Source organism: Phalangium opilio, unplaced genomic scaffold, assembly GCF_054372755.1.
Source record: "Phalangium opilio isolate 3A_F unplaced genomic scaffold, DU_Popi_V2 ptg000045l_1, whole genome shotgun sequence".
Lineage (NCBI taxonomy): Eukaryota > Metazoa > Arthropoda > Arachnida > Opiliones > Phalangiidae > Phalangium > Phalangium opilio.
Genome location: NW_028324168.1, coordinates 7,839,884 through 7,866,584, shown reverse-complemented (window position 1 = coordinate 7,866,584; position 26,701 = coordinate 7,839,884). Strand labels below are relative to the sequence as shown.

The window sequence follows — 26,701 nt, the reverse complement described above, 5'->3', positions numbered from 1 at the left end:
ATGAAGAGATTATGTGAAATCCTTAATTTTTGAACAGAATGTTAAAGTATGCAATAACATATAGCGGTAATTTTTTCTTATGATATCATAAAGCCAACAGAACAAAGCTCTATCTATTTGAGTCCCTTCTCTTTACATAATAGACTCTCAAAGACACGCATGATATTACAGTATCAGTGTCTGTGTACTATACATTAATGTTGCCACGCGATGCAGTAAACCACCAAAAATGTCGGAGGGAGAGAGCCGCCTCGTGTATCGCATTTTCATTCCATATTCCCAACTCGTATAACAATAAAATTTGCGCGCTAGAAAAGGCCCGTAGCAACCAATTAGTGAGGGGGAGTAAAAGACTGGTCGTCTAATTAACATAATCGTCGCCTTCCCGACTCCTTGACAATAGAGTCGAGTCAAATTAAGCGTTATTAAAGAGACACGCATATACTCCTATTATACAGGGTGTTTCTGATAAGCCTGATATAAATTAAGGGGCATGTTCTTTGGGAAAATGTAACTTCTATCTCCATTTTGTTTGCAAATAGAGACACTGTTTTCTAGTTATGATTTTCAAGAGTGCTTTAGGGATGACCCCTTAATAAAAAAAGAAATCATTGTCTTTTAGTGTTTTAATTAAATTTAAGGGGTCATCCGTAAAATACTCTGGATGCAATCTTAACTCGAAAACAGCGTCCCTTGTGGCAAACAAAATGGAGATAGGAGTATAGAAAATTTTCGACTCAAATCGATTTTCCAAAGAATATCAACCCCTTAATTTTTGGTGTAGAGTTATCAAAAACACCTTGTATGTGATGGGAGAGGGGTTGAATGTTGGCGGGAAAGGGAAGGTAAACAGGCAGCGGACAAAACGTATGACGCGCCAGTTAAACATTCTCATCAAACGAGACAGTGGGGCGAGAAAAGAACATCAGGCTGCAGCAGCGTGCGCACGCTCCAAAGACGACACTATATTGTTAAGATGATCAAATTGGCGGCACGAGATGCAAGGAGATTATTCGCGCGCTTTTTAACTTTTAAATAAGTTAATATCTGAAGTTGATTAAAATTGAAATTATGTAAAGGTTTTGCTGATATGAGAAAAAAGGATAATTTCTCCGGACCAAGGGAAGGCTATCAGTCCTATGCTCCGGGTAAGGTTATATAGACACTAGAGAATTTTCAGGCGCTATTACATTAATGTGACGTTGCTCATAAACATCATAGAGTGAAAACCCCTTCGCAGAAGTTTACCCAAATTTCACATTATAACTTCGGGTGGTAATTTGGTTCTGATAAATGTTATTCCGCTGTACATTGATACCCTGGCATTAGTTTGAGTGAGCGCGTCGCTAAACATGTTTCTTGACGCGCTTAAACGCACGCTTGACGTGTCACGCAAAACAAAATGGGCGGCGACAAAATGGAAAATGATACTAACAATATAATTTCCGCCATCCTTAACATTACGTATACTTTTTTCCTTTTATATTCTGTTGGGTAATAAAATATCATCCCTTGTATTCCATCCATCCCTTTTCGGAATTCGTGCAAAAGGACAATTTCTCGCGATTTGGGGGGTTTTTTTGTAGGTCTGCCGATGCAAGTATTTTGTTACTTTATTTTTGCGTAATTTTTACAATGTACATTTCCGTTTACGAATTAGTCTAATCAGTCAATCGTTAAAGGCGACTGCCTAGAACATATATATTATATATATACTCCTTTTTTAACGTGACACGTGATATAATGTTTAAACGTATATATATACAATTTATTTAATGATAGTCTGGTTTTGGTGAAATTGTATAAGCGTATCGAGACAAAGTATTTTTCATTTTTATTTATTTTTATTATGGATTCGTTTGTAATTGTGGTACTGAAGCGCAGTGTTTCAATGTTTAACCCCTTCCCCGTAGTAAAATACATACTTTTATATATATAATTTATTGAATATTTGTAATTAATAGTTAGTTCTGTTTTGATTATGGATGATGGCGCAAAATCTGTTTTAGTCCGCCAATTGGACTGTTTTCACCTGACGTTGACCCCAAAGTATTGACCCCTAAAAAGGCTGATTAATTGTACATAGGGAAACCAATTTGGGGTTATATCCCAAGAAAAGTTATACATTTCTTAAATATAAATATAAATATAAATCTTGGCGTGACGTTTAAAATTAGTCGTAAAAATAAAATGAATTGAGTAGAACTTTCAACTTTGACATGCAAATTTTGGCGGTATAATTTTGAACATATATATTTCCTGTCCACTTTAAGATTGTTAATCTTTACCTGCAGACTAAAAAAAATATTCATTCAAAACTACACGCGTTCAACTTAGCCGAGAAAAGTGTTTTTCCTAACAAATTAAGCTGGCGGCCCTATCTAGTTACGAGATCATCATCATAATCTCAATTAAGTTTTTGCCCCGTTTTTTTCTCTCACACATATAATAACCATATCGTTTCATTGTAAGGTTTTTTTATTTAAAGAGACTGTAATATTTTCTCGTTGAGAAGAAATGAAAGAAAGGGTCAAACGTAAAGTTGAAACACGTTATAAATTTGGCGCGAGTCAATGTCCCAAGTATAGTCCGTCCACCCATTGGACACGCGCGAATTTTTTTTTTTGCATGACCAAGTATTGTACGATTTTTCATCCAGCCCTTATTTTTTCTTTACAATATAATAACCCTTAAAAATTATAGTTTCAAAGGGATAATGAAGTGTAGTTTTAACAAGGTATGCTGGCCTAAATTGAAGAGTGCAACCAATTTCTTTGCGTTACTCTGCATTGTAAACTCGGAGCCTCCGAGATACCTAGGCCCGTGCCTATCCCGAATCAACAATTTTTTTTAACTAATTTAGTTCGCCGTGTTTTCTCGCTTGGGGGCGCTTGGCCCCTAAAATATCAGCGACAATTTATGGAAGACCCCCTTTGCAACTGTAATAAGAGCGCCATCTAGTACACATATTGGGTGAAAATATTTCCTCTATGAAACTGGATATTTCCCCCACATAAAAATCGACACGCACGGGCCTAGGTATCTCGGAGGCTCCGGTAAACTGCACGTGAAAAGTATTTACTCAGTTGTTTAACCAGTTTTATACTCCATTTGGGACATTTTCTTAAACGATTACCTTTTCGTCTGATATTCTTTCACTATCCCTTTAAAATAAAACGTTGAGAAATTAGGGGGTTAGTATCCAAAAAGGTCAACTAGCGTGCGGAAAAGTTAAGGATTTTTTTCTCTCCCTAAACAATACTCGCTTACATGAATAATAATTAGATTTTTCAAACTTCATCTCTGTTACAAGTATAAGTTTCTATCTACCTAGGGACACTATGGGTTTTCTCGCGGTATGCCAAAAGGTATACGCCGTATTATTAAACTATAATAAGCTCTTTGTAACTGAACAAAAAAATTAAAGTAAAATATTACAGTTTTGGTGGCTGGCTAGCTTGCAAGGTGGTTTCAAGGAAAAGTATCTCCGAATGTTTTGCAGGGTTTTTTTTTTTTCAAGATTAAAATTAAATGAAAATTGTAGTCGAAGGTACAGATTAAATTCCCTTCAATAACCCGGGCTTCGATTAAGTTTCTCCCAATAACCCTTCGATTAAATAGACCAATTCGAATATGACATGCAGAGAAACAAACTTCCAGGAGCAAGTCGCCATTCTGAATAATTTCGCTCCCGCCACGAAACACCACTAGAGGGCAGCCCAAGTTCACTGCGTGTTAGAGGGCTAGCAAACTCGGTCATGCCTCTAGTGATGTCTCCTGGCGTGAGGGAAATTATTCAGAATGGCGGCTTGCCCCTGGAAGTTTGTTTCTCTGCATGTAATATTCGAATTTGTCTATTCCACCCAACTTCCCAGAAAAATGTTTAAGACGGTTCCAAAAGAAAATTATGAAATCTCAAAAATGCCAAAAATCCATGATATTAGTTTTCCTTTAAAAGTTTTGGGGAAAACTATTCCCCCTCATCGAAAATTCCAAAAGTGTCTGGGGGATTTTTTTTCTTCTTTTTTTCGTGAATTAAAGGTCTTAAGCTTATTATTATATAACGTGAGCCACGGAAACTGGGCGCTGAGATTATTACAGGGCAACAAAATATTCTGTTTTCTTTCCCGCCAAAACATAAAAATAATTTTGTATAAAAAATAAAAGCCCGCGAGATCTATGGGGATTTATGGAAGTTAAAGTTGTTCGCGCTTTATTTTAAAAGGGGGCGTTATCATTTTCACAGGAAAATTATTTTTAAATATATTAAAAATAATAATTTATCTCAATTCCCCTCCCCCCTTTTTTATTTTTGTAAACTTTTTCTCAACCTCGTTTTTTAGGCATAGTGACAAACCGAAATCAGGTTGAATTAATTTAATTCAAATTGCATTCCACGTTTTTGAAATATTAGACGATTAATATTAAACCACGCCCCCTTATTACAGTAACAAGGTAAATATCATTATAATTTATGTAATAATTGGTTCGTGTTTTATGAAGGCATGAGCGCGAATAATGGGCCTTTCCTCGAGGTATTTAAATATTTAACTCCGTTTGTTTAATTCTCGTTTAGTCGTTAATATCTTTCTTTATTATTATTTTATAAAAAATAAAATAATAAAGATTTATTCCTTTGTGTATAAGAAATAATAGAAATAAGATTAAGATCTATGTAGAACGATTTTAACAACGATTTTTCATTTTTCTTTGGCTAAAGGGAATAAACTTGCGAGGGATTATCTCATTGTTTGAAAAAGAAAAGTGTATAGGCTATACGGTATTTCGGTAAAAGGAATTAGGAGGCGTTTAAAGGTCGAGGTAACTGCGGCTTAAATGCTTGCTTATGGCCAAACCGGATTTTTATAGTCGGGTAGATACCTGTTGCTTTGGGGGAAACAATGGGAATATCTTTATTCGCCTTAAGAAAAATGAATTGTGATTCATCATCAACTTGGTATATTGCAAAGGGTGGCTATACTTGAAATTGAATCAAGTGTTTCATTGAGTTTAATTCTGAATTGAAATTAGATTCGTAATCTCTTTAATTCAATTGAAATTCTAACCTAATTATAAGGTATATGATATTTATTTGCCTGCCTCCATCTTTTTAAGGGTCCTATTTGATATGTTCTAACTCCATTTTGTTTGCCCAAAGGGACACTGTTTTCGAGTTATGATTTGATGGAGTGTTGTAGGGATGACCCCTTAATTAAATTAGAAATCATTTTTACAAGCACTTTTTTTTAGATTTACAAGCACTTTTTTTTGGATTTACAAGCACTTTTTTTAGATTTACAAGCACTTTTTTTTAGATTTACATTACAGGGAGCCCACCGGTCCTATAATTCCTATAAATTCCTATATTTTTGAACCTGTCCTTTATTATCCTATAATTTCATGAAAGGTCCAATAATATCCTATATTTTTGACTTCGTCGAAGTTTTCGTATAGTTTAGCATCAAATTTTTCAAAATTTAGCTTTTTTTTATCGAGATCACATTTGAATAGACACCGAAATTGTGGAGCTCGCTTAGGATTTTTTATATATTATATTATGTTATATTTTAATTAAGTTCTTCTGAGTTTTCAAAGTAAAATCCAATTTTTTATTTTTTATTTTTTGGGATTTTTCTACATAGTTTAAGCCCAAAATTGTATTATATTAGAGCATTTTTAGTCCTATATTTTCCTATAAAAACACATTTTTTCTCCTATAAAATCCTATAATTCCGGAAAAAAATTCCTATTTTTCCTATAAGGAATTTAAATTTAAGAGTGGGCTCCCTGTCATTGTCTAAATCAGTTTCTTAATTAAATTTAAAGGGGTCATCCGTAAAATACTCTGGATGCAATTTTAACTTGAAAACAGTGTCCCTTGTTTCAAACGAAATGAACATCCCCCTTAATTTATGCCACCAGACTTATCAGAAACACCCTGTATACTTCAAGGATTTCCTTGAACTATTTGTTACAAACCCCTACATACATCGAACGAACCACTTTAACCTACGCTTCAATTGAAATTTTTCCCAAACAATAAATAACCAATGAAATAAATGATAAACAAAAATTTACTCTCTCTTTCTAAGAAACAATTATGATAAAAAGACCAGCTATTTCTCGAATTACCGATTGCGAGCTAAATTACAAAAACCATCCTTACGTAAGAAAACTTCAAACATAAATCACGTTGATTGAAACTCGGTAACCCCGTGCGAGTACTCAACAACAAATCGTGTAAATTAGTCAATTGAAACTTCAAGAATAACTACAATACCTTCTTATTCATTCTTAAGAAAGGCATACATAAATCAATTCAATAAAATTACGTAATAATAGAGGGTATAAATGAAGGATGGAGAGAGATGCGAGGATGGAGGTTGACTGCTAGATCTCTCTCCTCCGGGATCTTTAGAAGATAGACACGGGGCATTCTTTTCCGATTACAAGGCGGCCTATTGAGACCTCACGCTGGTAACTCCGCTATAGCGTTATAGCCATGGGTGGGAGTTGTACAATTTAAAGAAAAAAAATAATAAGAAAGATTCCAAAAGAGAAAGACAGAAGACTGAGAGAATAAAGAGAAAAGTTTATATTGTATCCGTAAAGTGGCCATTGTTGGAAACTGAAAAGCTCGTGGCGGGAAAAAGAGGAAAAAAACCCGTACGCGCGTGATTGGATGGGGTCAACTTGAAACGCGGGAAAATTCGACCCTGGCACTCCCAAACTTTAGGCGAACTGAGCGCGAGCGCTAACATTTGCAACTCTCTTAAAAAACAACCTTTTTTTACTTGCCTATATTTTAACTTTCGCGTACATGCTTGTATTGGTTGGTGTATATAAAATTAGGCCTCCAATAGGCATTGTAAATGTAAATGTAAATTCCGCCATTCTTTAACTCGAGCTGACTTGAACAGTCGAATTAAAAACTATAGAAACTATATATTCTGAGCTGGTTTAGCCAGTTTTTTAAATTTTTCTTTGGTTTCGACAATACAATTTAGTTAGGGAGTGTGCAGGTTGATGTTGCATGGAATGTCTGTCAAATTTGAATAGTTTATACTCGTTTCGTGAACTTTCGAGTACTTTACCGGTACTTTTGTCTCAGAAAAGTAAAAGGTACGATTGTTAGGAGTAGGTATTTCCTGCAGAAACCTTACCTTTGAATTTTATTAATCTTGAAAAGTTCTGGGTAGTTCTATTTATTACTGAAAAACAAATAAACAATACACCTACCAAGAGCAAGTTTCCCATTCACTGATAACTGAAAAATATACCTACCAAGAGCAAGTTTCCCATTCACTGATAACTGAAAAATATATTGTCTCCTATTCAATTGTAATAACTGTTAATTGAGAGACATTATTTTAGTTTAATTTACAACCTGTTAATTAGGTTACCACGGAGTATTGTTTACCAAGTCCTCGTTTTATCGTTAAGAAACTAATTCGCAAAGAATTCTGGTAAAAAAATTGAAATTAGAAGCTCCTTAAACGCACCCAAAATAACTTAGAACATTTTTTATTTATCTAAAAAATAAAACCTCAAAATCCATGATAGATTACTGCATTCAGGAAACATTAATTTAGGAATGATCCCTATATATTTAGAAAAGAAAAGAAAAAAATCATACAGGACGTTCCTAAGAAAATGTGTTCGATGTTAAAATAACTATAACCTCTAGCGCGAGAGTATCCTCAAGTACCGGTATGGTACTCGTGAAATATGAAATTATGAATGATGCACGTGTTAGGGCGTTTTACGTAGCCCTTGGAGCCAAGGAGTATATATATGGTCTGTATGATTATATACGCCTAAGGATTAATTCCTTCCCCCCCCCTTCATCATCTACGACCACTTAAACCATACAACGTAGTTCTTAATAATAAACTTTATAGTCACAATAGGGGGCGCCCCCATTGAGTAATAGCAACGATGTAACCTTTACTATACATTAAACACCACATAAAATTACACGGGGTGCCGACAAAGCTCCTAAGAAAACCTTTATATTCAGTTTTGAACTCCGGATATGGGCGGCTCATTCACGAAAACTTATCTTTTAAACAAAAAAAAATTGTTAAAAAAAGAAAAAAAAAATACCTTTTATTAATTGAAGTTAGAATGTTATTTCTTAAAGGCCCAACTTAAGGGGTGTCTTTCTTTTGTTCAAAATTCAAGAACTTTTAGTTTAAAAAAAAAAACCACCCCCGATTCCCGAATGCTGTATGTGTGAAAACGGAGAACCATAGTGAACCCAAAACGAAGGTTTATTAAATTTGTCCATGAATAGTTAACTAGAGATTGATATGCTCTTGATATAAGTAAAAATAAGGTAGTACCAGAAGGGAATAAGGGAGAAGGGAGACATTAGAGCCTGCTTTGGTAACGAGAGTCCGACCAACCTCAAGAAAACCGCGAAAACTTTGCGCAAGTACACAGCTTTTAACCAATTTACTGCAAATATAGTTCTTTAAGTTCTAGCCTATTTGTCTGCTAGATTTTCATTCTCCAAAGGCTTAGGGCTGTCGATGTTTCGTTCTTGCGTAATTATAACCTCAAGTATGTATTTTATTGAAACTAATTTGTATTTTTTAATATTAATTCAGAATAATTAGTTTTCATCTATTTAATACCTTCAAATTATCTGATTTTGGTATGTTCTCAATTCCCGTGTAACTAAATTAATTGCACAGCTTGATTTCGTTTATCAACATGAAATTCAGCCATTTTTATCTCCTTCAATGTAAAGTTGTAAACAAAACTACTTTTTATACGGTCAACCGAGACGTCACCTTCTTATCTGACGTCACAGCTATACGACAGAAGTTAGATAGCCAATCAGTGAAGGGTAGTTGATTTGAGGTTGGTAAGACTGTTGTTACGAGTGTAAAGCATTATGGAGATATAAAGTGTGTCCCTTCTCTCTTATTCCCTTCTGGTAGTACATCTTCGCGCATTGTTCTGCGCATCAGCTGCTAGAAAGAGCGAGAGATAGAAAATGTTTCCGCTTCTAAAAACGTTCCTCACGAAAGATAGTACGTTTTGGCGCATTGTTCTGCGCATCATAGAAAGAGCGAGAGAGAGAGAGAGAGAGAAATTGTCCTTTTCTAAGAACGTTCCTCACGAAAGATCCTACGTCTTGGCGCATTGTTCTGCGCATCATAGAAAGAGCTTTAGTTGTTGTTTGTAATTATGTGCTTACCAACGACATGCGCCGAAGGAGATTATGGGCTTAGTATTATAATAAAATTTTCTTAATAACTCTTATAAACATACGCTCTTGGTAATAGCGCAATTTTTCTTAATTTCGCTTGTTCAATATTCAAGAGGGATGTTGGAGCTACAAAGCGTAGAGGCATAGACCATCTTCACTTCTCTTTCCCCCCCCCGTTTTTTCGTACCATCCCCCTACTCGATAGTTGGTTGGTTTCAGGGGTTACCCATAGAGGTCGCGACACCGGATTCTTCCCCGTCTATACCCCAAACGCCGGATAAAACACACCACCATACGCCATATGCAGCGGGAGGAGGAGAAAAAAAAATTGAAAATTATTTTTTGTTGTAATGTAATTCACGTTTTAAGGGGAAATTTATTTCTTTTTTTGTTATTTAAAAAATATATATATAGTGGTTATGCCTAAACAATACAATACCGGGTCAAAAGTCAAAGGAGTTATACCATCGCTGTGGTGGCTAACTTAAACGAGATAATTGGAAACGTTTAGGGTTATCTTCTTTTATACATTTTTTCGCAGGGGGTGGTAGTGATACGAGCTGCGCCTGCGCTTTAAGCAGCTATTATCGTTCTTGTTAATTTTTAAAAGGGTTTACTATAGCTGGCTGGAGTGGTTGGTCTAAAGACGTGACTGGTTGACACGGGTCACGTGGTGTTTAATATGCCTTTATAATGATTTTCGTAAAATTGCACGAAAGAAAGTAGAATTATAAAAAAACACTGCAGTTTATGAAATTGGCTTAAAAAGGTGTGTTAAAAAAGTCTAGCGCTCTAGACGTGAAATTTTCAACTTTTGCACCAAAAATATCATAGTCTTTTTTCGAATTTGTTGCATTTTCAAAATAGGCATATTTAGACAATTTTCTGACATACTGAACTTTGAGTTTCTACTATCTCCAATCTTAACTCAAAAACAGTGCCCTTTCAATTTCCCAAAAGAATTGGCATCCCCCGTAATTTATTCATGCAGATTTATCAGAAACATGCACCCCGTAATAAAAAATTCCAATTATTCGTACATTATTTTGTCCATAAACCACGAACTTAATCATCCATAAATTCCACACAATCTCCATCAGACAACAATTTAACGCTTGACCATCAATTTTCTAAAAAGAAATAAAATAAAAAAAATCACGTTAAACATTAAAATAATGAAACATTTCCTTGATTTAGATTTAAATGATTATGATCATAATTTTTCGTATATACGAACAATCAAGTTTTAGATTTTTTTTAAAGCGTCATTGAACCATTAAACAACTTGTAAGTGATGGAAGAAGAAGAAAAATTTGTTCACTCCCTTTTCTATGTTAAAAGTTTTTAAATCATTGAAGCTCTTTAAGATTTTTGACATCAAACCTTCCCCCTGGAATTACGTAAAGATGCTTCGTGAGAGATAGAGAGAGAAGAGAACTCTATGTTCACCGAGTAATGGTTAATAGAGTTTATAGATAGGATGGGATGGTACACCTTAAATGTTAATTTAATCCTCAAGTACTCCGACTATGTATGTGATTGAATTCAGAGACAAGCATCACTAAGCGTGCATGGCAGAGACATACTTTAAAAGGGAAAGTCTCATACCCGAATTTATTAAATTGCCCCTATAGTTTAAATCAAGGAATAATTCATTTAAGAAGGTTATAGCCTTTAATTGTTGTAGATTAATTGTAAAATAATGAGCAAATTACCGAATTAACCAATTAGAAACGCGCTTTTGAATGTAGTACAACGATGCTAGCGATCCAACCGGTAAATCCTGGTATTATATAGCGTCTGCTACGTTTTCTTTATATTTGGTTAGGCTTAACAAATAATTATTGACAATATCAATAATTTCACGAGGTATTTCCTTTAAAAATTCATATTCATTTCACCATGCGCATGCACACTCTTGATTTCTCCGCAGCGTCGTTTTCTTCTCTGTTTTCTCTATCGTGACGTCTTAAATTTTTTTCCTAGCGAGAACCACGCCCCTCTCGAGTGTATGGAAAGAAAATGCAACGTCTATCTATTTTTTGCCTCCCCATTACAACTTGTTTTAACTTAATGTTATTAATTCCGCAACAGTTGCTATATTTTATCTGGCATTATATAATAATTTAAAGGCTCGATACATATATATATTCATTCCCCTTTATTTTAAGCAGCTTTGCGTGACTGTCTTATATATGTTTCGAAAATTTAATAATGGTTCGGTAAGTAATGCACGATATAAAGATTTCTCGTGTTTTTATTTTAATAAATGGGGGGAATCAAGATTGTTTAGAAGTTAGTATAGTGTTCGTTCAATTTAAAGGGAGGGTGAAATAAGTGTCGTGGAAGCCGTCTTTAAAATATTACGCGTCATCTCCAATTATTGAAATTTTATTGTAAGGTCTATTTAGTTAGATCTTTGATGATTGTCATTTTTGTTTCGGATGTTTAGCAGCGCGTGATTCAAAATTATGTCCGGATGCGATTTTAAAGTTTTCTGAGTTCACGCCCGAACGTTTTTCAAATCTTAATGTTTAGGGAAAGAAATGTATAGGCGACCATTTCAAATTATAGTATTTGATGATACATGTTTCGTAACACTGTTTATCTATTATATATGGATGGATAATTTTAATTTATAAAAACATTATCGCCTGATTATTAAATTCATTAGAATATGAAATATCTCTGCCTCAGGGTGCGGTAATAATGGATATTAATTAAACAACCTAAATATAATGTGTCGATGTAATTAGAGCTTAATATTTCCAAAAGAACCTCTTTATAATTTCATTAAATTAAAATAAATAATTATAAGAAAATTAACGTAAATTTTCCTGGTATAGAAACTTTATAGCTTTTATTCTAATTATTTTTCTTATCCATTCTGGAATTAATTTGAATAATAATTAACTCGGTAGCGTAGAGTATAAAACCTTAAGAACTTGCCAAAAATTTTATTTAATTTTTGACACCCTACCTCTTTTAAACCAAATGGCCCGGCCAAAAAAAAAAAAAAAAACAAGAAAACAGAACAGCGCCGTTAAATCAGTTAGTAACAAAAGCCCGGCACCCATAACAGACCCTATCTCTTTAATCAAAAGTGTATTAATTGTTTCTTCTAAGAAGTTATCAGAATTAAGCCAGGGTTGTCTGAGTTTATAAAAACAAAATAATAAAGTACTTAGACTAGACCTAGCCAGAGAATTTCATCACTTCGGGATTATCTCGTTTAATATCCACGTGGTATCAGACGCGCGCGATTTTTTGGCGCGAGCGAGGGTGGACGGCGCGCGGCCAGTATTTCACGGAAGGCACAACTATAATTAAATCACGTGCCAACCGGTTTCCTCCCCCCCCCCATTCTCCTTCTCTTTAACCCCCCCCCTTTTTTCTCTTAGTTATAACTAAAAAGATGCCGATCCTACAGGTAAAAATGTTCCTTTTTTTATATTATTATTTTTGCTTGACCCCTAGATGACCCCTTCGTATTTTCGCGGCAATGATGAAATGCGCGCGCTATGAGGCGCCCGTAAGGAGTGGCGCACTTTTTTTTTCTCTCTTAAAACTTAACTCGCTTTTCCAATCTATTGTTAGTGGCAACTTGAAGCTTAATTTGAAATGGGGGAGATTCCCAGGGGGGGGGGGACGCAAAGGAGGTTTTGGGAAACGCCCCTAAGGTGCCCCCTCCCCTTTAAAGTTTTAAGAATATTGTACATTTAGGTTTTTTTCTTTGTGCTTTATGGAGGAATATATGGTTAGGGAATATATTTCTCTACGTGATTTGAGTTTCAAATATATTTTTTAAAGATATTTTGATTGAGTTTTAGCTCGGTTTGAAAGTTTCGGCCTTGGGCGATTTTTTTTCTTCTTTTTGTTCGGGTCTCAGTACTAATTTAATTGTGATTTGACCAAGGGGGGGGGGGAAGGAATTAACTTTAAGGTGTTTAGTGGGACTTTTGTAACCGCCCTAACTATTATCAGTTTGTATTAATTTATTACACGTTGTATTATATGGGTTTGGCGTCTATTATCTTTTGTGATATATTTTCGACGGATTTTTTAAAAGACTATACCCTAATCTGTTGAAAATTGGTTTTCTAAGAGAAGTTAATTACGGTAAATTGATTTTTCAAACTGTTTAAATTTCAAGGTGAGGGATTGATATTTATCTCCTCCCAAATTTGTTTGTAATGCTAATTAAATTATGTTTAATTTAAATTTGTTTAGACTTTATAGAACGTGAGAAATAACTTTGTTAAATGCTTATTCTTAATTGTTAAGAAAATTGCATTTAATCTAATTCTTTTACGAGTTTCTTTAATTTTTCCATAAAACTAGATAATTATTTTCTTCTGATAAGTCTACCAATTTTATTATTGAAATTAATTTAATTAAACCCATATTCTAAACAATACATAATCATGCAACTTATTAAAAATATATAATTCGAAAATTTGGCATATTTTCCCCCCAAAAAACTCCACATCACCGCACTTTCAAAGAATTCAAAACTCTGTCAAAACTTCAGTATTTAAACAAAGAAAAGGGTGCCTTTTTTAACAAAAATGGACCACCATCTGACCAAGGCTTAAGAAAACAATCGAATGATTATATAAACCTTATGAATTATCCAATCAATATGAATAACCATTTACTCGGAATAGCCCGGTCCTGTATTGCGTAAAATCCGTAAATGGAAAAATTGATGAGGGGGTAAGAAGTTAATTTGAAGAAAAGAAAGGGGTTTCTATACTGAGAAATCACGAATTTCGAGGTCACGATTGGATCGTGCTGTGTTTTCTAGCGCCCACATTTTATCCTCTCCTTCTTTTGTTAAATTCTTTTTTTTTTTTCTTACTTAATTTTCTTTTTAAGAAAATTATAAAACTAGACTTTAATTTCTTTGTCAAAAAAAGGCGATTAATTGAATAGAAACAAATATTCTTTGAAAATCTCCACCCCCTGGCGGACCACTTAAAATAATAGACGTTTGTTTCTTTAGAACTACCCGTAATTAGTTTTAGTCGCGTTGATAATTATATTCGTAAAAATGTAGGGTAGTGTTTTCTCGAACTTAATGTTCGAAAAAGTGCTATGAATTCTATACAGAGAGATTTTGAGTCAAAAATGATCTATCTCCACTCAGAACCCTGTATATAACTACAATATATAATCAGTCAGAGGTAATTTGATACTCGGTGCTTGCAATTACTTTATTGTTTCCAGAGTGCATGGTATCTTATATATTTATCTTAGCAGGGATAGATTTAATTTTAGAAGTAGGAATGGAGAACAGAGTAATCTGGGCGCGCGCGTAAAAGTCCCGGACCCCCTTCCACGGGACGGAGGGGTATGAAAGAAGAGGCGGGTCATAGCGACAGAGGTAAAAAAGGAATTACGTTTTTTGGCCATCCCCGCCAGCAACGCCATCCAAACGTAATTTAAGTGAGCCAATAAGATAATTTAAACTTTTCGTTACGTGTTGGAGGGAGGGGCTCTATACTGGGCTATGAGTCGGACATAAGTAAAAATAAATAAATAAATAAATAAAGTTCTCTCTTCTAAAATTAAATCTATCCCTGATCTTAGTATAGGGTTAGAAATATTAACGTTGATTGCTTAAAGAAATTTAATTAGGGGCTTGATAATCTTGTTTGTTAAGTAGGGCATCGCGGTTAACACTCCGTTGTTGGGGCTATGGGAAATTTGAAGGGAAACGTTTTGGGTGCTACGTTGGGTGGGGGTCCTAATCATTCTTCGAAAACGAAAAAGGGGTAGGTAGAATTTCTTTATATTCAAGTCTCAGTTCAGCTATGGTCCGCATTCTACTCTCTTTAATAAATTGATTTGATTTTCCAATCCCACGTTCTTAATTTTCCAAGATTTTTTTTTTTTTACCTTGCAAAGGTCTTTTAAAGAAAACGTGCTTAAATTCTCAACCCCCTTAACTTCAGAGATATTTAGATCGAACGTGGCACACGCATTTGGGTGCAATATCTAAACAATATAATGGATACGGTCGCCCCCTTAAAGATTTCATAACGGCAGTGTTTAATTTTAAATCGACGTGATGTGATTTGACGTGGTTTATTGTTTTTTTGTTGTTGTTTTTATTAATTTAAATTAGGTTTTTTTTTAAATTAATTAAGTGTATTAACACGAAGATGTTGAGGAAATATTTACTTGCTAGCTTCTACTCCTCTTATTTATACCCTCTATACATAGTTTTCAGATATGGAGGATACATATCATTTACACAAGGAGGTTAGGCTATACTTGGAGGACAAAGTAGTCTGAATTTTTGTCCTCTAATTCCAGTACTGATAACTTTTGGGTTAACATACTTTATTTTACAAATAAGTTAATTTAAACTAGTTTCAGAACGCGTAATCATGACTGATTGAATTTTTACGTAGCTGGAATTTTTCCCATGCTCTTAAAGATATATAGGAAATGGGTGTGAAGTGTAATTTGGACTTGGTTTAGTTTAATTTATGGGGTTTAGGTCACTATTTGTTTTCAGTTTTTTTATCTTGAAGGGTTTGGTAATTTTTGGTGCCTTATTGTTCCTAAACGTTTCAATGTTTATTTAAACAATTGAAATGTTTCATTGAAAACTCGTTTTTTTAATATAGCTGCGATGAATTACGTAATTGAAACCGAGCCCTATGGGCGTTTCGCATCGACATAGCGTATTTAATTGATTTAGAATTAACGTTAACGATTTAAATTTTAATCAAAATAACTCGTAATCATAAGAAAGAATTTAAACGCCAATTTAAATTTCTTTAGAAAATAGAAACCAGATTTACGAAATGTCAGGTATAACGTAGGCTACATACAATTGGTTTGTTTTTAAACCACATGATCAAAATTTTAGAAAATACCTGGTTTTTTCTTTTCTTTTCTTTTATTATTATAAAACTTCACGGTTTTAAATGAGTTTAAATTTTCCCATAAACTTTATACATTTTGGGTGTGTGCGCTTTATAATGACTGGCATTATGGTATACGCACCAAAAAAGTTGAAAGGTGCAAAGTTCACTCACGTGCTAGTAACAATGATCCTTACAATTTACCATTACCATATTATAATAAATTTATATGAAAAAAATATATTTCTCATAAACTTTAACTTGGGAAAGGTTCTATATCTGTTAGCTAACGTTGAATTTACACAATAGTGACTGTAAAAATTCTAGGCTCTCTCATTCTCTTTTTTCCCCCATTTTTAACAAAACGAATTGTGTAAGAAATATAATAATACAATTTCTCTATTGAAGTTAAAAAAGATCTCTATATAGAATTCTTCTCTCCTTATACTTATTATAAAATTCGGAGAATTTATACAAACTTCACAGTGAAATTTACGGATAAAACTTACTCTCTCATTCGTTAGTTGTTAAAAATGGCTTTACATCTATGTAGTTATTTAAATATTCCTTGTTGAATTACTTAAACTTGGCTATTGTATAGTCGGAGTATAGAGTTAGCTCCGTCTTTTTGGGAAATATAACCCCTTTGAGGTCATCTAATTTAAATATCCAGCTAGCAGCGAGCGAGCAATGAAAATGGACTCGCGGGGAGAGGTTTTGTACTCTCGGTTCAGAGCTGGAAATAAATCCACTGTTGATACACGACTTTTCTTATATCATCTTCTATTCTTTCCCCAGTTTTATCCATAAAAATGTTTCTTAATTTTTTTTTTCTTTCTTCTTCTTTCTTCATCTTCTCTACAATTGTGTAGGAAAATTTAGGGGGTTATTCTTAGTGTCGGTCGGGTTGAATTATTGTAATAATAGCTTCAATGCTCTCCCTCCAAAAAATGTATTTTTAAAATTTATTATTCTTGTACTTTTGTAGTTTGTATTGGGTGTAAAATAGGAACCGAGTGTTTTTCAACTGAGAGGAAGCGTGTCGTAACTACTGTTTCCTTCCATGCTGGTTTATCTTACCCCAGAGCCTTGTAGGTTTATCTCTCTCTCCTCTCTTACCACAGAGCCTTGTAGGTTTATCTCTCTCTCCTCTCTTACCACAGAGCCTTGTAGGTTTATCTCTCTCTCCTCTCTTACCACAGAGCCTTGTAGGTTTATCTCACTCATCTCTACCGCAGAGCCTTGTATGTTTATCTCACTCATCTCTTACCCCAGAGTCTTGTATGTTTATCTCTCTCCTCTCTTACCCCAGAGCCATGTATGTTTATCTCTCTCTCTCATCTCTTACCCTAGAGCCTTGTAGGTTTATCTCTCTCTCATTTCTTACCCTAGAGCCTTGTAGGTTTATCTCTCTCTCATTTCTTACCCTAGAGCCTTGTAGGTTTATCTCTCTCATCTCTTACCGCAGAACCTTGTAGGTTTATCTCTCTCCTCTCTTATCCCAGAGCTTTGTGGGTTTATCTCTTACCTCTGAATCTCCACTTCTACGTTCCTCCAATTATTCAGAGATAGCGCAAACTTGCAGTAAATCTTCCAACACCGGAATAACAATGTGGACACTTTTTTAACACGACAGGTATAAAAATTTTATTTGAAATTGAATACCGTTCGAGTTTTACTAGTTTCTGATTTCTATTGTAATCCGTTTCTTCCGACACGGATGCGTAGTTGGGTCTGATTGTGTACCCTGTAAACTCCCGCGTTTCCACGGCGTGGTGATTTCTAACAATAACTAGATTAATGTTATCCACCCATGAAGCGCCGTCGAGTTCGACATTTTTTTTTTTTTTGTTCTGAAATGTTTGACAACACAGTTCTCTTTTTTACACTATTCCTGGCAACTTAAATCGTATCTTCAAGACCGTAATCTAAAGAAAAGATCGTGATCTTTGTACTATTTACTTCACATTGTAGCCTCGTTAAATGCATTCGTATCAGAAAGTAGTTTTTATTATTTCTAGACATCCGTGGTTAATAATTAACCAAATTGATAATTACCTTCTTATTAAATTGTAATTAAAAATATGACAAATTGGAAAAAGGGGAAAAGTGGCGTGAATAATTGGTAAATGAGGAAGATTAAACGCGTGCCAGTAATCTGTCGAAAAAAAATGAGAGGGAAAACTGACGACCTAGGAATTTAAACGTTATATACGTCCGTGAACCTTACTGACCCCTGTATATGTATGTATGTATGTATGTAGACAAACGCCAAGCACGGGCTTACTTGCATGTATGCAGCGGGGGACTTTAGATTAAACAATGAATAAACCAAGGCCTCATATTCCTAGAGAAATATACTGAAAGAAAGAAAGCTAGAGAAAAGAAATCGTTTTAAAACAAAAAAATAAAACCCTAAACCATCAATAACTTTTAAGTTTACTTGAAGCCAACCAAATGTTGAATGTGTTGTTCCCATAACAGAATATAAAGGGATTGTGTATTTGCCACGTTTTAATACGTTAAGTAATTTGGTAAGAAATGCGAGGAGAGAAATTAATATTAACTATATTAAATTTTTAATTTTGGTGGGTTTCAATTGTTTCGCAAGTACCTTTTCCACAAAGCCAAGTACTATCAAGGGATTCCGTGGTAATTTTTGCCTTTCACTCTCTCTTGAAACACCCCTTGCCCTCTCTTCCATGGTACGGGTGCACCCCGGCCTAGCCATAGTGTATATCCATCTCCCCCTCTCTCTTTTTAAATTTAACAATACGTATTAACAAACATCTCTACATTTTGGAGGAATCTTTTTTATGTATACACACATATACTGTATATTTTGGCAGGAACCATTTTCCCTTTGTCCGTGTTAGGTTGTCTATAACCTGCCAAAAGCGGACTATTGTTCTCGACGGGAGACTCTTTTTGGTGGGGGCCCTTTCTCTCTCTCTAAGTAAAAAATATTTCTCCCCAAAAGTTTCTGGGGAGACCCAGAGGGTGAGGAGTTAGGCTTAGCCCTAGACGCGCGCGTCTCTCTCTATTCTACAATGATGGAATTGTTACAACACCCATTTTTTTAGGCCCAACATGTTGTAAAAATCAAGCGGGAGTAAGGAACGAGCTTCTATCAATATTTAACACAAAAGAATTTGCACCAGGACCTATATAGGATGTTCTAGAGAGAAAAACGGAACTACAATAGACTTAGAAAAAGCTCTTTTTTTTGTTAAAACTTACCTCGTGTTTGTGATTAGAAAATTTTAAAACTTTCACCATTTTTTTTATTAGGAAACAAGATGGTTACGTCAAATTAATCGAACCTTCATTGTGGTTTAATTTATGGTACAAATATTAGTATTGCTTCAGACAAATTTCAAATTTTAGTAATCATTTTTTTCAGTGTGAACATTATCTTCGCTTAGTGGTTCATTTTGTGTGGAATTTATAGTGCGAACAGGCTATCTATGGGTAGTTCGCTGTCTCTTTTCTTCTACTCTGGACATTTCTAACGTACGGACAACTGACCAATGTCCATATTTATTAAATTAACCGGGGTATGAACCATTATTTTCTCTTAAATTGCGAACAGACCAAAATTCCTTATACTGTAAACAAGGGAACGGTGAAACCATAAAGCCTCAAAATTACGTAATTCCTCGTGGGTTTAAACGTGTGATAATAAAAATGTAGCTTTTCTTTATACCCAAAATTTTATTGTTAACATTTTTAAGGCATTTTTTGTGTTTTTTCCCTCACATTTTATACCATACCATAACAGACACAAAACGGGCGGCAACCGTGTGTTTTTTTTATTTAAAAAATAAGGTAAAGAATAAGAAAATGAGAACAAAGCTTTTTAGCATCCTTAAAATTTGATTTTATTTTTTTTTTCTCTGCTAAGATTCACTCTTATTCCGAATCTTCTCTCTCTCTGGCCATAAATTAGGCAATTGCTCATTGGCGGCGGGCCGAGATCTTTTTATCTAAGCCGACCTATTGTCAAAAGGAGTTTTCGCTGGGCAAATATTTTAAGAAAGGAGATGGTAAAAATCGTTCTAGCGTATGTGCTAAAAAGAGTTTGAACTTCAATAGAAAAAAAAATAACTCATTCTCTTTAGTTCTTGAACTCAAAAACATCCAGACTCTTTAAAAGTTTATTCTCAAAAGATTATTTAAATTTTCAAGGTTAAATTATATAAATCGAATTTAGTATATCTGAATTTTATACAAAAATAACCAAAAATTTTTGGTTTAAAAATCGAAATTTTAGAGCTTATTTGCTCAAGTATTTTTATGGGTAGTGCAAACGCGACCTATTTGAATTTCTTTTTTATCTTTTCGAGATTTTAATATTGTGCTGGTGTAGGGAGTGTGTCAGGGTGGAGTAGCTGCTCTCCTCCTAACACTTGTGGAATACAGTTTGATATATATCTTTCCCTCTCGCCTCTCTAGTGTTGTAGTGGCTCTATTGTTATCCCAGAGCTTTGCATCCCATTTTACGAAGTGAAATTGCGTTCGCACTTTGACTATGACTTTATGATAGTGTTGCCATTTTACCAGAATTCAGGGAAAACCTGGATAGGGTATTTAAAAATAAAACAGACTATAAAATCAGATCAGGGAATTTTAATTAGAAATAGTTCGCGATAAGTTACGTTCCCCCTTAACTCAGCCTCTTGACCATTGAACGAACTATTTTTATCTCTGTTAGTGTGAACTTAGCCAAAAATCTCGGTTTCTCGCATTTATGAATGTGCCGGTATCTAGCGGTCTCCTATAGCAAAAATCGATTCAAAATTCCCTCTTATAATTCACCCAATAATACCATGAAATAAAGAACATACCAAACCTTAACCTAACCCCAAAATCATCCTTTTACCCAAGCCAATCGTATGAAAAAAAATAAGAAATAAAAATTAAAACCCCAATCAAAAAATAGTAATGTAAGTGTCAACTTCCCTTTGAGACTTTCTTGGAAGATTCCTAAAAGCAAAAAGAAGTTAAACCTTACCCCGTGTTATTATTAGTATTAGTTAACAACTACGTCATCAACCGTCTTGTAAAGTCACGACTAACTTCGTCACACCCGAAGAAAAGCGAACGAAATTAGGAATGAAACCTTTTTAGTTTTCTTTATTTCTTCTTGTCTTTCATTTGAAAAGAAATATCTAGGGGAAGGTCCTTTTATTTTAAAGATATCTGTGTGTGTGTGCATATGTGCTTATTTCTTATACAATAGCACCCAAGCGAAGCGAAGATACTTTAAATGCTGAAAGACGTATGGTGGCATGGGCGCGTGATTGCCGAAGCTAATCGTTGATTATTGTAAACTTTTTATTCTACCCTAACCCGGAGATATAAATCCTCTAAAAAGGATGGTTAGCATATATAAGGATGATAGGATCATGGGGTGAAAATTCTGTACCAAAGATTTGAATTCCTTAAAGGAAAAATAGGATTTTTTAAATCTTGAAAAACCAATATGTAAAATAAAATTTTATAATAGGGTCCCGTTCACACTATATCCCAAAATCTTTCAACAATGCTTTCCGTAATTCCGTGGATTTTTTTGATTTCATCGGAGATGATTTCTCTATCTAGACTTATTGAAATACAAGCCCCCAGGAAGAGAATAAGTTCTCATAGTCCGACATGACTGTAGATTTCTTCTTCTCCCTCGCACTTATCCCTACATCATTGAGGGGGAAACCCCCCGTTGTACCGTACAACCCCTAACCTCTTTATTTTCGACTCCCCATGCCATTTCAACCGACCTCTTGGTCCCTTACACTTGCCACCACAGGCAGACAGACAGAGGGATTTAGATGGTGGCCCGTAGTCCTGCATGTACTACTTCTAATAGATTAGCGGGTGGGGGACTACTAACCCCCGTGTATCCCCCCGATTTAACGTATAAATACAGTATATAGTTGCCTGTTTTTGGGCTTCACCGCTTAGACCATGTCACGCTCGCTACTTGTCGAGCCGCAAATAGTTGCGTTGTACGGTTGTTGTTAGGCCTTGGTGGTGGTTTACGCACGCGCTTAAATCTAACCCTGAAAAAGTACGTAAGTTTTTCAAAGGAAATATAATAGTAATGTTATAACGCCATATCTGATATTTTTTTTTTGTAACACGTGGTGTATGGATTGGTGTTGTGTATTTTGATGGATTGTGTTGAATGCTGGCTGGATTGTGCCGAGTAGCGCGTGGGTAATTGGTTTTCCAATTTTCCCTCGCTTTCTTTCCACGAGCTCGAGATGGTTTATCCGATTTTTCGATCAATTAACGTTACGCCATCTGACGATTTGTGGGACAGTCTGAAAAGGGGTAGTGAAGGGTTAAAATATTATTTTGTTTTTCCATTCGGTAGTCTCTACTGACCTATGATGTAGGGTGTAACGTCTTTTGCTACTTGCCTCTCAATTCAATACCTGAAAGTTTGAATTGATTGGACAAGTATTTCTCATCACTATGATAATTTACGTGAAATGTTTTATTCACAAAGTAATAAAGTATGTTTGGGGGACTTGACTGATTCAATATTGATGAAGACTTTGATTGTTTTTTATATTTTTGTGTTGTTCTTCCTTTGAAGAAAGATTTCCTATAAACCTTGGATAACAAACTTTTTGGGAAAGGTTTGGTCGAATCCCGGTGGAATATTTTTCTCCTCTTTTATTCGCTTTGGGAGTTTTTGGAAGATGGTCCGGGATCCTTTCACCCCAAACTCAATATGCTCTAATCAAAGGGTTCCTTTCCTTAAGAGGGGAAATGGTCAAAGAGTTATATAAACCCTCCTCACTCCCGCCATAGTCCACTTGAACAGTCTGGACTCTGGAATCAGAGACAGTGTCGCCACGGGAATTTGGCATGACCCAACCGCAAAAGGTCAATTGATGGAATCACCACCGTGCTGGACACTCGGACGTTGTTAAACCGAGTGCTGTCTATCAAGTCTTGTTCGCACTGTAACCCCATTTTTTTTTTAAACAATCGATATGGTAGATAAAATCATCAAAAATTTGTTCCAACTTCATTTATTGACCGATTTTGATGTACTTCGTCCTAATTTGAAGTGCTGTATTTAACTTCGATATCATTTTTTGACAATTTCCCCAATTTTAGGTATTCTAAATATTTCAAGTACGAACAGTGACACATTGGTCAACCGTCACTTGACCACTTTGACCGATGGTTAAACCACGAGAGTACGGGACTCCCAGAAGGGTAACTTATCTTTCCGTTCAGGCCATAACCTTAAGTGGTATGAACCACCCCAACCAACACACGTATAGTCTATCTCTTACTCAACCCTAAGGTGTACCTTAACACCTCTCAAGTCCATCAACTCCGAGGGTATATACACCTTCTTCTCAACTTTACCCCGATTTTTTCCCCTCTCTCCTAGGTTGAGTAATGACTTAACCGCTATCCAAGATTTAGACTGAAAATATACGACATCAGAAATACGTAAACATTTACTTGGAAAATGAGTTTGACTTCCAGTGAAATACTTTTGTCATTAAAAATGTTTTTAAAAAAAACCTATTTTGAAAGAAAACCCAGGGAGGGGGCGTAAGTGTGTTCACTCCAAATGATTTAAGATACAAAAGGAAAAATTTCAAAAGGGGAAATAAACCTAACTCAAAACTAAGACATTAAAAATCGCAAACTCAACATTTTAAATTCTATCTCGTTTCTTGAAAAATAAGAGGGAAAAAATGGAAGCCTAAGAACAAGGAATAGAATATTTTCCATTTACTAAAGAGATAAGGAAAAAGTCAAAAGATAAAAAAAAATTTAAGGAAGAGATGAAAATTTACCATTAAGGACTTTTTTTCTTCTATCTTTCTATCTTTTCTCTTCATAAAAGATGTGAGGGAAAGAAAACTAAAAATATTTAGACGAAATTGCACGTAAGATTGAATTTAAATGAATCGAAAGATACTTGATATTTGCTCTCAATATAAAAAATACTAGCGGATGAGCGAGCTACAGTTACAAGGGGGAGGGGAACGTCTTAAACATAAAACAAGTTCTTGATTGCGGTTTGAGGCAATAGCTAACTCCGCAAAAACGTGGCCACGCAACAGGAGGATTGGTGGTGGTTGGTTGGAGAGAGAGAAAAAAAATTCTAGACTGCCTTCTAATTATGTTGATTAAAGCTGAAGCGCGCTTTTTTTTTTATTTCGCGGTCTTTTTAGGCCCTGTGGTTAGAAGAGTTAGAGCATCTCTTTTTTTTTGCTGCGGAAAAGAAGGGATGAAGATTGAAAGAGCGGGAAAACCGTCGCATGTTGGAAATTAAAAACTTAAAGAAGCTTTCTACCTTTCTATAAAACATAAGGAAAGCTCACCGAGAAAAAAACTAAAGGCAAATGCGAGAAGAAAAAAATTATTTTGCATACCTGAGAAAGTGATTAAAAGAATTTTTATTTCAATGAATGTCCTGTTCGCACTGGGAAATAAGATTTTTTTTATTATTATTATTTGAGCTTCCCGTTTAAGATGTGGTACCTATGGATTGTAGGAACTTGTTATACAATTGTTTTTATTGAGCCCTTTTAAAAATTAGTTTAATTCGTAAGTTATTAATTAGAATTTGTTCGTAATTTAATTAACTAAATGTCTAATAACCTTTATTTTTATAAATTAAAAGTAAATTTAATTATATGGAATAGATAGGCTCCTTGACTAAAACAATCAAATAATTCGCACTTTGTGTTCAAATTTGGAAACGTATTGCTTTGTTATAGTGCGAACACTACCACTACAATATCCTGACTCCTTCACATCTTCATTTTCTCAGAGCTAAGAGAGAGAGATTCATAATATGTTTGAGTCCCTTTTCGTCAGAATCAGAGAAAAGAAAACTCAGGGTTAAGCCTTGGCCCCTTATTTTTTTTCTTCTTCTTCTCCTTGCACTAAGAACCTAAATGAGTCACGAGGTGGAGACTCTAGCTTTAGAATCATGGATAAAACCAAACCACAGCATCACAGGCCACTCCACAACTATTAGAGATCTAGATAGAAGCGGGGAGGTTTTTTTTTTTCAATTCTGTATTTTGCCGAGAAAAACTAGTAAAAAGCAAGTGATTATTAGCAGTCTGCGGAAAGTGATTTAATGATGGATTCAATACGCAAAGGGGAAATAGGGGCAGTAAATAAGCAAGGTTTAAATAGCCTTTAACAGTACTACATCTTTTGGCGCGAATGATCAGAACCGAACTGCAGAAATGAAAGTCAACATTTGGCGCCATTTTTTTTCGCGCCCTTATGAAGCTCTTTTCTCTTTAACCCCTCACAATTTCTAAGGGTGTTTGAGAGATTTTTGTCTATATAGCGTCGGCTTTCTAGCCTATTCATAAGAGAGATTTTTCCCATCCAGAGGTTTTTCCTCATTAAGTTTTGCGTTAAGACAAGTATAGTCAGAAAACCTCTCTGTGCACCGGAGCTTTTCTTTTAGTAGCAAATCTGCTGAGGTTTTTGATTCGCTACAAGTTAAAGCCGCTTAATCCATTGCGTCTATTGAAAATGGCGTACATTTTTCCGCTTCCTCTAATGTATAATGATAAAAAGAATATTAATTAAACCTTTGTATATCTTGCTTAATATTTAGCAGGTAGTGAATTACGGATATACTTGAAACTTTGCCATTTCTCGTCCAATTTGATCGTAAAATATCCCGTTTTAAAGCTCTTAGTGAACTCTATAAAATTAATTAATCATAATTAAATTTAAACGTGATTAATTAAAATTAAATTTCAATGGGCGATTAACATTGCGCCTGTAGAAATGTTTATCTTGCCGCACACCCTTGTTCAGGGAGAAGCGGCGATTCAGGGGCACACCCGATCATATTTCCCCATCTTAAGGGGAGATAAATGAAACCGATCTTAAAGTATACCGTTTTGAAGCTCTTAATTAACTCTATTCAAATTAGTAATCATAATTAAATTTAAATGTGATTAATTAAAAATTTCATCTCAATGAGAGATTAACATTGCGCCTGTAGAAATGTTTACCCTGCCGCACACTCGTGTTCAAGGAGAAGCGGCGATTCAGGCGCTAACCCCGATATTTATTATTTTTAAGGGAGATGAACAAAATTGGCCTATTTTAGACCTACGCTATTTTCGCTTCCTTTTAATCCACCCCACTTGAGTCTGTTGTAGAAATCGTGAATCTAGGAATGAGGAATGGCTGAGATTAGTGTACTGCACAATTCGGGAAGCTCTTGAATAGACGAGGAAATCTTTATTATGATGACTTTCGCTTGGTATGGATGGAACAAATAATGAAACCTCGAGAACGAGACAGTCGACTCTTCTTCTCCTTTTTTTAGCTCTTATCCCCCTCTTCCCTTCCTTACCCATCAAGGGGTAGGATACTTCGCCTTGATCAATATTAATTTTATTGTGGAAAATTTTACGAAGATAATTTCATATTATGAGCGTTTTCGACTAAACTTCGCGAGCTATTAGTTGAGATAAAGCCTCGTGAATTAAAACCTGAAATTTCTCGCAATTTTTGTGAAGTTTCCGACCTCCCATAGACTTTTGGGTAAAACTTGGTTTCAAATCTGTTTTCTCTTTTATTC

The 26,701-nt window shown here is 34.9% G+C and overlaps 1 protein-coding gene and 1 long non-coding RNA gene across 2 annotated transcripts in view; both read left to right on the top strand.

The window, feature by feature from the left end:
* LOC149677234 (uncharacterized) overlaps positions 1-26,701 on the top strand; it is a 241,874-nt gene that overhangs the window by 10,158 nt on the left and 205,015 nt on the right. The window lies entirely within an intron of this gene.
* LOC149677237 (uncharacterized) lies at positions 5,317-8,931 on the top strand. The gene is made up of 2 exons (XR_016366603.1): positions 5,317-8,565; positions 8,700-8,931. It is a non-coding gene; the product is annotated as an uncharacterized LOC149677237 (long non-coding RNA).